General features: G+C 41.0%; 1 protein-coding gene across 1 annotated transcript in view; it reads left to right on the top strand.

Moving 5' to 3' along the window:
• The first annotated feature begins 379 nt into the window (after positions 1 to 379).
• Positions 380 to 7,789, top strand: part of CTTNBP2NL (CTTNBP2 N-terminal like) — a 52,307-nt gene continuing 44,897 nt past the window's right edge. Inside the window, exon 1 of the mRNA XM_068964130.1 lies at positions 380 to 430. The gene's annotated coding sequence lies outside the window, so the exon portion shown is untranslated. The remainder of the gene's footprint in view (positions 431 to 7,789) is intronic.

Here is a 7,789-nt window from a genome sequence, read left to right as displayed (position 1 = left end):
CAGGACACCCGAAACCCATTCCTGAGCTTCCCGTATAACGAGGGTACACACGAAGCACTCGCCACCATCTGGTCCCGAAAGCCCATAGAAGGTGGAAAGTTGCAAAATCCGGGCCCGGAGGGGCTCAAGCCCACCCCGAGCCCGGGCAGGAGGACTGCGCTTCCTCCCGGAAGTGACGCGAGCTCAATCCCAGCTTGGCTCTCCCCAAACAAAAGGGATCTTGGGGCCCCGGGAGGAGCCTAAATGACATTGGAGAAGCCCCTCCTCCAGCCTTCGCGGATTGGTTTCGCGGCTGGAGAGGCGAGGAGGCCATTGGCTCTGCCGAATGCCAGTGCCCCCGCCTGGCTGTTGAGGGGCGGGGCCTCGAGGGGCTGTGGATGGAGAGGGTGGCGGAGGCGGCAGGGAGAGGAACCTTGAGCGCCGGGAAAAGGTAGGAGCCGTTGGCGCCGGGGCTTGGCGGCGGCTGGGAGGCCAGGTTCTCGAAAGAAAAACAGGGGTAGAACCGCCGGTGTCCTCCCGCCACCGTCCCAACTGCCACTCGCGCCCATCCCCTGAGGGGGCGGGGCCGTCTCCTCTACCTCCCGGTATTCCCTGAGGAGGCGGCTTCTCATCCTTCGAGGGTGCTTGCAGCTACTTATTGTCCCCCATCAATCCCAGCTTCCCAGAAGGGGCTGGTTTCCTGATACCCCTCATTTAAAAGGTCCCTCACCTAGCCTCTCAACCTTGGGAGAAGGCGTACAGGTTCCCATTCTTTAGATTGCCGCCCCCGCCCCCATTTTGTACCCCTAGGAGGCCAGACATCTCTTCCAACACCTGTCCTTGCTCGCAAGGGAGGGACCAGAGGTAATTTTATCCATAAGATAAAAATCAGTGTTTTTAAAAAGAAGAGAGATGGGACGATGCAAAAATCAAAAGACCCGACCTAGACAGCCAGCTCCACGGACGAATCGGCCTTCCCCAACTTGGGTTCCTCCCATCCCCCATTCTGTATTCCTGAGCCTTCCCCCTGAATCCTCTCTTCTCCTATTGAGCTGGGGCGGGGGCGGGGGGCGGTATCGAGAGTTCCTCTGCTTCGGGACTTTTTGACTCTGGAGGAGGAGAAATAGTAACCTTCCCGACCCCGCTTTGTACCTTTACTCTATTACTTGAAAGAGAAGCTAACCTCTGAGGGTTTATTTTTTTAGGTTTGAGTTCCGTTTCATTTTTGCTTTCTATCCTATTTCTTCCTGAAAATTTGATGAAAAATCGCCTTTTAGTATTTCACAGTGAATTGAGCGTGTTGTATATCTACAGAGTTGTCGTTGTGGGTAGGAATGCAGTGTATATTGTTGGACTGTCCGTAACAGCATGCTTTCAAGTGAAGCAGTACAGATAACTAAATAAAGAGCTTTAGATTAGGAATGAGTGACTTCCAGTCTAGGTGGGCTGGTCTGTTGCTCAGGGAGACTGCAGTTAACCTTGAAGGTGTAGTTCTTTTGAAACAAAAGGGAGGAAGTGTTTGAAGAAAATTCAGGTTCAGTGGTCTAGGTTTATGATTAATCTGGTCAGGTAGCCTTTGGTTACTCTCTAGCCCCTATTTTATGGTGGGTTTTTTCCTCTAGGAGAAACTGATGTGTAATATATATATATGATGTTGACTGGCTTTACAAGACCAGTATCATCTACCAAAATTCAGGGGATAAAAATTAAAAGCACATTTTAAATTTCAGAGATAAGGATTAATAAAAGCAAGGTAAACTCTAGCTATTCAGACACATGTGACTACCAAAGAGAGTCTCTATAGGGTGCTCATAAAGACCTTCATTTCAGCAGGTGCAAAATATTGATAATTTTGGCCTAATGTAAATGCCATTGACTCCCCATTAACCATCTGTTGCTAGTGCTTTCATACATTAAAATCCGCCATATTTTTTAGCGTTGTTTCTTTTGCTTTCAATCCAAAGTCTGTCTTACTACTGTTTTCTGAAGTCAAAGATGGGATTGGAGGAGTTGGAATCATGAGGGGCAATCATAAGGGCTGTCTTTTACTTTCCTGATAAGCATCTCTGAAGGTAGACGTCATGAAGGTAATTAATTTTGAATAGTTAGGTTGGACGTTTTCGGAGCCAGTCTCCCTCTGCATAGATCCACTCAGTGACTGTTTCCAGATCTCCAGTAAAAAGGCCCAGGGAAGAAACTGCGGAGGGTCTCTCCAGCACACACCAAGCATACTGCAATGGGCTGGTAAGGGCCCCCCAGCAATAGCAGCAGAGAAAAACTAAAAGCAGAGCAGGAAATCCCCAAAAGATATATCTTCCTTTATGAACAGAGAAAAGAAAATAAACCAATGTAAAGAGACTAAGGAAAACAAAGTTGTGGTGATTGCCAGGGCTTTATGAGCAGAAAGGAAAAAGCAAATAATGCTCTTTGATTCCTTGGCATAACAAGCAAGATTTATTCGATACACATTTGAATTGCAGAAATCTTTAACTTTTTCGACACCTGTTTAGTAGTGTTAGATGAAGAAAAGCATTGTATGCAGAGATTTTTCTAATGTACGTGTTGTCTATCTCATAAAGTCTTCAGGAAGTGTTAGTATGTTTTGTTTCACCTTTATACCTTTCACAGTGCCTAGTATATAGTTTGACTTAATGAGTGTTGAACTTCATTTGAAGCTGACACCTTCGGGTAGACTAGAAAGATATACTGATAAGATATGGCATATCTTGTTGGTATAAACAGCCCATTTCTTTTTGCCTTGTTTTCCCGATCTGATGTCTTTTGGCGCTTCAGTATCTTCAATGACTCTAAAATACTAAATTTTGTAGTAGATGTCTGCTGGTTAGATATATAATTTTGAAGTAATGAATGAAATTTGAACCAGACTTATTAAAGTAATCAGTGCTAGTCTTTTAGCATTTTATTTTTCTAAAAATCTGACCTGAGAGGAATGAAGTGAATTTAGGAGAACACACTAGGAACTGTTTTTTCTTTAAAAATGGTTTCTGAGAGTTTGGTTTTGACAAATTTCTGATCTACTTTGGGATTTTTTAAAAAATGAATTTCTAATTGACTTTATACTTTTCTAAACTAGGACCAAGTACATGATCAAGGATACACACTGTATTGGGTCGCTGAATGGAATCATGCAGACAGACTGTGGTGGGCCTAATGCACTCAGCCTACAGTGGATTTGTGTCTTGGTAGAATCAGGTTTCCAGTACTACTAGTTAATCTGCAGAACAAGATTAGAATTTTTGACTTTTCTGAGTGGAGCAGAATGGTGTTTCTTGGATGTTTTTAGTGAAATAGTGTTTCACTTTTTATGTGAATTAAATAATGTAATATTAAGTATTCTTCTACACCTTTAGCATTTAAACACCAGTGAAGAATTCATGTCTGATTTTAGTTATTGGTTGGTTTAATTTTAAATATTTCAACATAGAGCTAAGATGCATAAGTAGGGGAAAACAAATCTTTTACATGTCATGATCTCAGATACCTGATACAAGGATTTTTAGGCCACTGAATTGGTGTTTAGTGGCATGATACAAGAAGCAGAGATATTTTTAGAGGAAGTTTGTCCAGTCTGGTGGTTGACCCCAGGAATAGCTCATCAGCCTGTTACCAAAGGCCATTTTTTTCTTATTTCCTGAATGTTTGCTGCTAATAGCTAAAAATTGAATCTTCCTAGTTTTAGTTCAAAGCATTTCAGTGAGAAGATAGGTTATTTATGGCGAGGCGATAAAGTGTGCTAATTTACAGCACAGACTTTAAAGGCAAACCTGAGTTCAAATCCCAACTCTGTTGCTCTTTTGCTGTATGACCCAGGAGAAGGGCAGAGTTTTCTACCTTCACCATATCTCAGTTTCCTCAGCTGTGACTTAAAAATGACTTTTAGAGGCTTTTTTTAAAAAAGGATTACAGGAACATGGCATGTAGGAAGCACTCAATAATTGGTGGGTATTATTGACATTATTATTAGCACTGCACGTGAGTTAATTAATATTGAATATTCTTTTACTCCTTTATCATTTAAACAAAGGTGAAGAATTAGTATCTGATTTTAGCTATGGGTTGGTTTGGTTTTAAATATTTGACTACATAGCTACGTTTCCTAAGTAGAGGGAAACAGAGCTTGTGTATGTCGTGATCTCAGACATCTGACAGAAGAATTTTTAGGACAGTGTGTATGTCTTACAGTGTGTGTTTCATAATTTTGTCATGTGCATTATCTTCCTTAAACTTGTTGGCCCTGGAAAAAGAAAGGCAAGGGATTCAACTATCTGATGTTTTCTCTCTGAGTTGTCAGTTACTCCACTCCAAACTGTCTCAAGTGCCTTCACTCTCAGTGTCATATAAACAGTTTCATGGATAGTGTGATCATGGTACAGGGTTGTACCTTCTGTGAGATTTAAGGGATTTTCCATGGTAATTTTGATTAATAGTGATTTTTTTGCCTTTTGAAGACAGCTCTTCTACTGCCTCCAATGTAAGGAGCAGTTCATAGGAACAATCAAAATGGATGAGAAGAAACCATCGATGGGGAGTTAAGAGTAGAGGGCAGGGGAGTCGAGGACAGGGGTTGTGGGTTGAGGGAAACAGGACTACAAACAGGCTTTGATGCAAAGAATGTAGTAATATGGCTTCTCCCTGCCAACTGTTTCCAAGCTCTGTATTTCAGGTCCAGAACCAGAGCTTTCACTCTAACTGTGTGCTCTGCTGCTAAATGAATCCTTTCTAAATCTTTTGGAGCCACAAAGAATGTAATCCTTAATTGTTACTGAGTTCAAATAGAAACTAGGAAGGAAAACAAAAAGAGCACAGGATGATGGGGTTTACAGACAAAAAAAGACTTCTGACCCTGAGCCTTGGGAGCATCTGCATGGATCCCTTGTACAAAGCCGCTGGGCAAGGCGAGGCTGAAGTGTGCTCTGGGTCTGTCAGGGAGGAAGGGGTGCAGAGGGAGAAGCAAGCAGGGATGAGTTGTGTCAATGGGAGATAAGAGCTATAAATTATAATGGGGAGGAGAGTCAACTGATGGGTAAGTTAGAGAGGAAAGAAGCACTAAGTTTGGGGGTTTGGGGGAGGAAGAGGTCCCCGTTCCTTGGTTTCTGCTGAGTAGGCCTTTCTGCTACAGCAGTGGAACTAGAGTGGGAACAGAACCAGGCTGGCTCCTAGCTGGTCCAATATTGGACCGCACAGACAAGGTCTGGTCCAGCCCTGTGTGTCAGCTTCTTATTGCCTCTTGTTCCCAAATTGAAGGCAGAGAGGAGATTTTCTGAAAAGGCTCCATCCCTGAAGACTTCCTTGCTTCTAAACCTGTAGCCTTCACCACACTCGCTGACTTTGAACATGTTCCTCTTGGGGGGGTGGGCTAATTACTTCTCATTCAGTGTCTGTCTCACATCACAGTCATCATTTCCCCGAAAAAACCAGTTCGTTTTCTAACATCCCTGTTTCTGTTAAAGGCATCATCATTCTAGTTACCCAGCCTTAAAACCTCAGCTGATCTGGGATTATTTCTCCTCTTATCTCCTTAAATAGAACCAATACTAAGTTACTGTACATTCCTAACAAAGTCTCTTACATCCGTCTTTTTTTTCCATTCTTAACTGCCACCATCCTCGTTCACACATTTTAATCTTATACCTGCACTGTTATTCTGCCAAGTGCTTTTTCTGCTTCCAGTTTCTCTTCAGTCAAATCAGCTCTGTACTTCAAGCTTTAGCCTTCTTAAAACTATACTTTTATTGTGAGATTCGCCTTGTTAAAAATGTTTAGTGGCTTCTTATTTCCTAAAAGATAAAGTCCAGTTTTATGATACATTTCTATGCAACCAGCCTGTTTTGAATACCCCTTTGAACCAGAGACTGCTGGGTACTAAGTTTATCAAGTAAAATAAGACAGAGTATTCGTCTGGAAGAGCAGTGTTATGAGACAAAAGACAGCTATGTAAATAGATGAATTGATATAATAGAATGGGATAACTGCTGCTGGGTTATAAATATAGATACATATCCATTATGCATTTAATATTAAAAATAGCTGTAATGTTTTTTGAAGACCCATTTATCAGTATTACAAGTTAAAATTATGACTATTAAAAGGTATAGAAATGCAGTGGAAGCAAAGTCATGCTTTTCATTTATATCCTAAAGTCACAAAAAAACTAGCCTAGACAGAAGATTGTCCTTTTTCTTTCCCAAGTAGTGTGCAAATACCATTGGCCTAAAAAAGTGTTGTGTGTGTTCCTAAGCCATTTTCCCCAGGAACTGGCCAGGTGATCACCTTCTTGGAACAGATCAGCCTGCCAGGTTAGAAGGAGTAAACTTGTTTTGATTTCTAAATTAGACACATGAATGGTAGAAAATGACTGCTCATTGGAAAAAGGAAAATTTCATTATCCTTGCAGATGCAACCAAATATATGCTCTCCAGAGATAACAAGTGAGAGAGCTGACCACTCACTAACCCTGTTAAACCCTTCCGTATCCTGTTAGAGTATGTATAGTCATCCCTATTTTATAGAAGAAGGGAGAGCTCAAAGGTTAAGTGGATCAAGGAAGTATGAAGTTGTAGAGCCAGGATATAAACCTGGGTCTGTAATACTCAGAAGTCCAAGCCCTTTCCACTGCAACGTCCTCTTAGAAGAGTTACTTAGATACATCCTCTCAGAAGAGTTACCGTCCCCAAAGAACCTGGGAGCAAGGTCTCTTGATCATTTTCAACTGATATCAAATTGTTAAACTTTTTTTTTTTTTAAATCAGTGGTCTGGTTTAAAAGACAAAATTTTAAAGGCAAAACAACATCATCAGTTATAATTTTGTGTTACAGTCCTATGAGAAATTTTTATACAGTTCAGAAAGAGTCAGATCATGGGCATAGCTAACACACAGATATCTGGACCGTATTAGGGTTTGTCCTGCATGCCACATGCTCTCTTTCTCCCTCGCCTGAAATCTTGATGGAGTCAACAACTTCATCCAACACTAATATTTGAAGCGTTCTTGTATCCCAGCCTGCCTGTAGAATTGAAGCCCATGAATCATTTTACTGGAAATAAAATCAATCTACATATTGTTCCCTCATTGTAGTATTTTGCAAATCATGATGACATTATTTCAAAGAAACAAAAATTTAGGGGGATGATGGACAGCTAGATGATATAGACAGATATACATATTTCAGTGAAATCATGTTATAATTTCATTGAAATATGTATATCTGTCTATATCATCTATCTGTCCCCTAAATTTTTACTTCTCTGAAATAATGCTAATAATTTCATTGAAATAAAGCCACTAACAGATATACCTGAAATGGTAAATACTCCTGGTAATTTCCTGATACTATCAATAGACATATTTTTAATTTTAATGAAAAAAATTATTAATGTAAAAACTGTTATTCATTTTCATTAACATATGTTCCAGTAGCTTAACTAATGTAGCTCTTCTGGTTTGGTCTTGTCCCAGGTGAGAATACTTGAAAAGGTATAAACAAGATTTCTAGGTAGACAGATATGTTTTTAATAGCATTGTGCCAGACATCCCCATTTTCGGGGAGAGATGTTTGAATGTTTGTTTACAGGCATGAGGCCACTTCCTCCTTTTCTTCTGTATATGTATAAATGTTGTTGGCAACATGTAGGAGAGACAGTGGTGGAAGCAGATGTGCACACCTCGTGAGGGAGACGGACTTGCACACATACACACACACAGAGATACACTGGAGACGCGTGAGTCTTCAAACAGTGCTGACCAAAACAGAAACTGACATCCATCTTGCTGTCCCAGAAAGTCGATTA

This window comes from Capricornis sumatraensis, chromosome 2 (assembly GCF_032405125.1).
Source record: "Capricornis sumatraensis isolate serow.1 chromosome 2, serow.2, whole genome shotgun sequence".
Classification (NCBI taxonomy): domain Eukaryota; kingdom Metazoa; phylum Chordata; class Mammalia; order Artiodactyla; family Bovidae; genus Capricornis; species Capricornis sumatraensis.
This window is presented reverse-complemented; position numbering and strand designations above follow the sequence as displayed.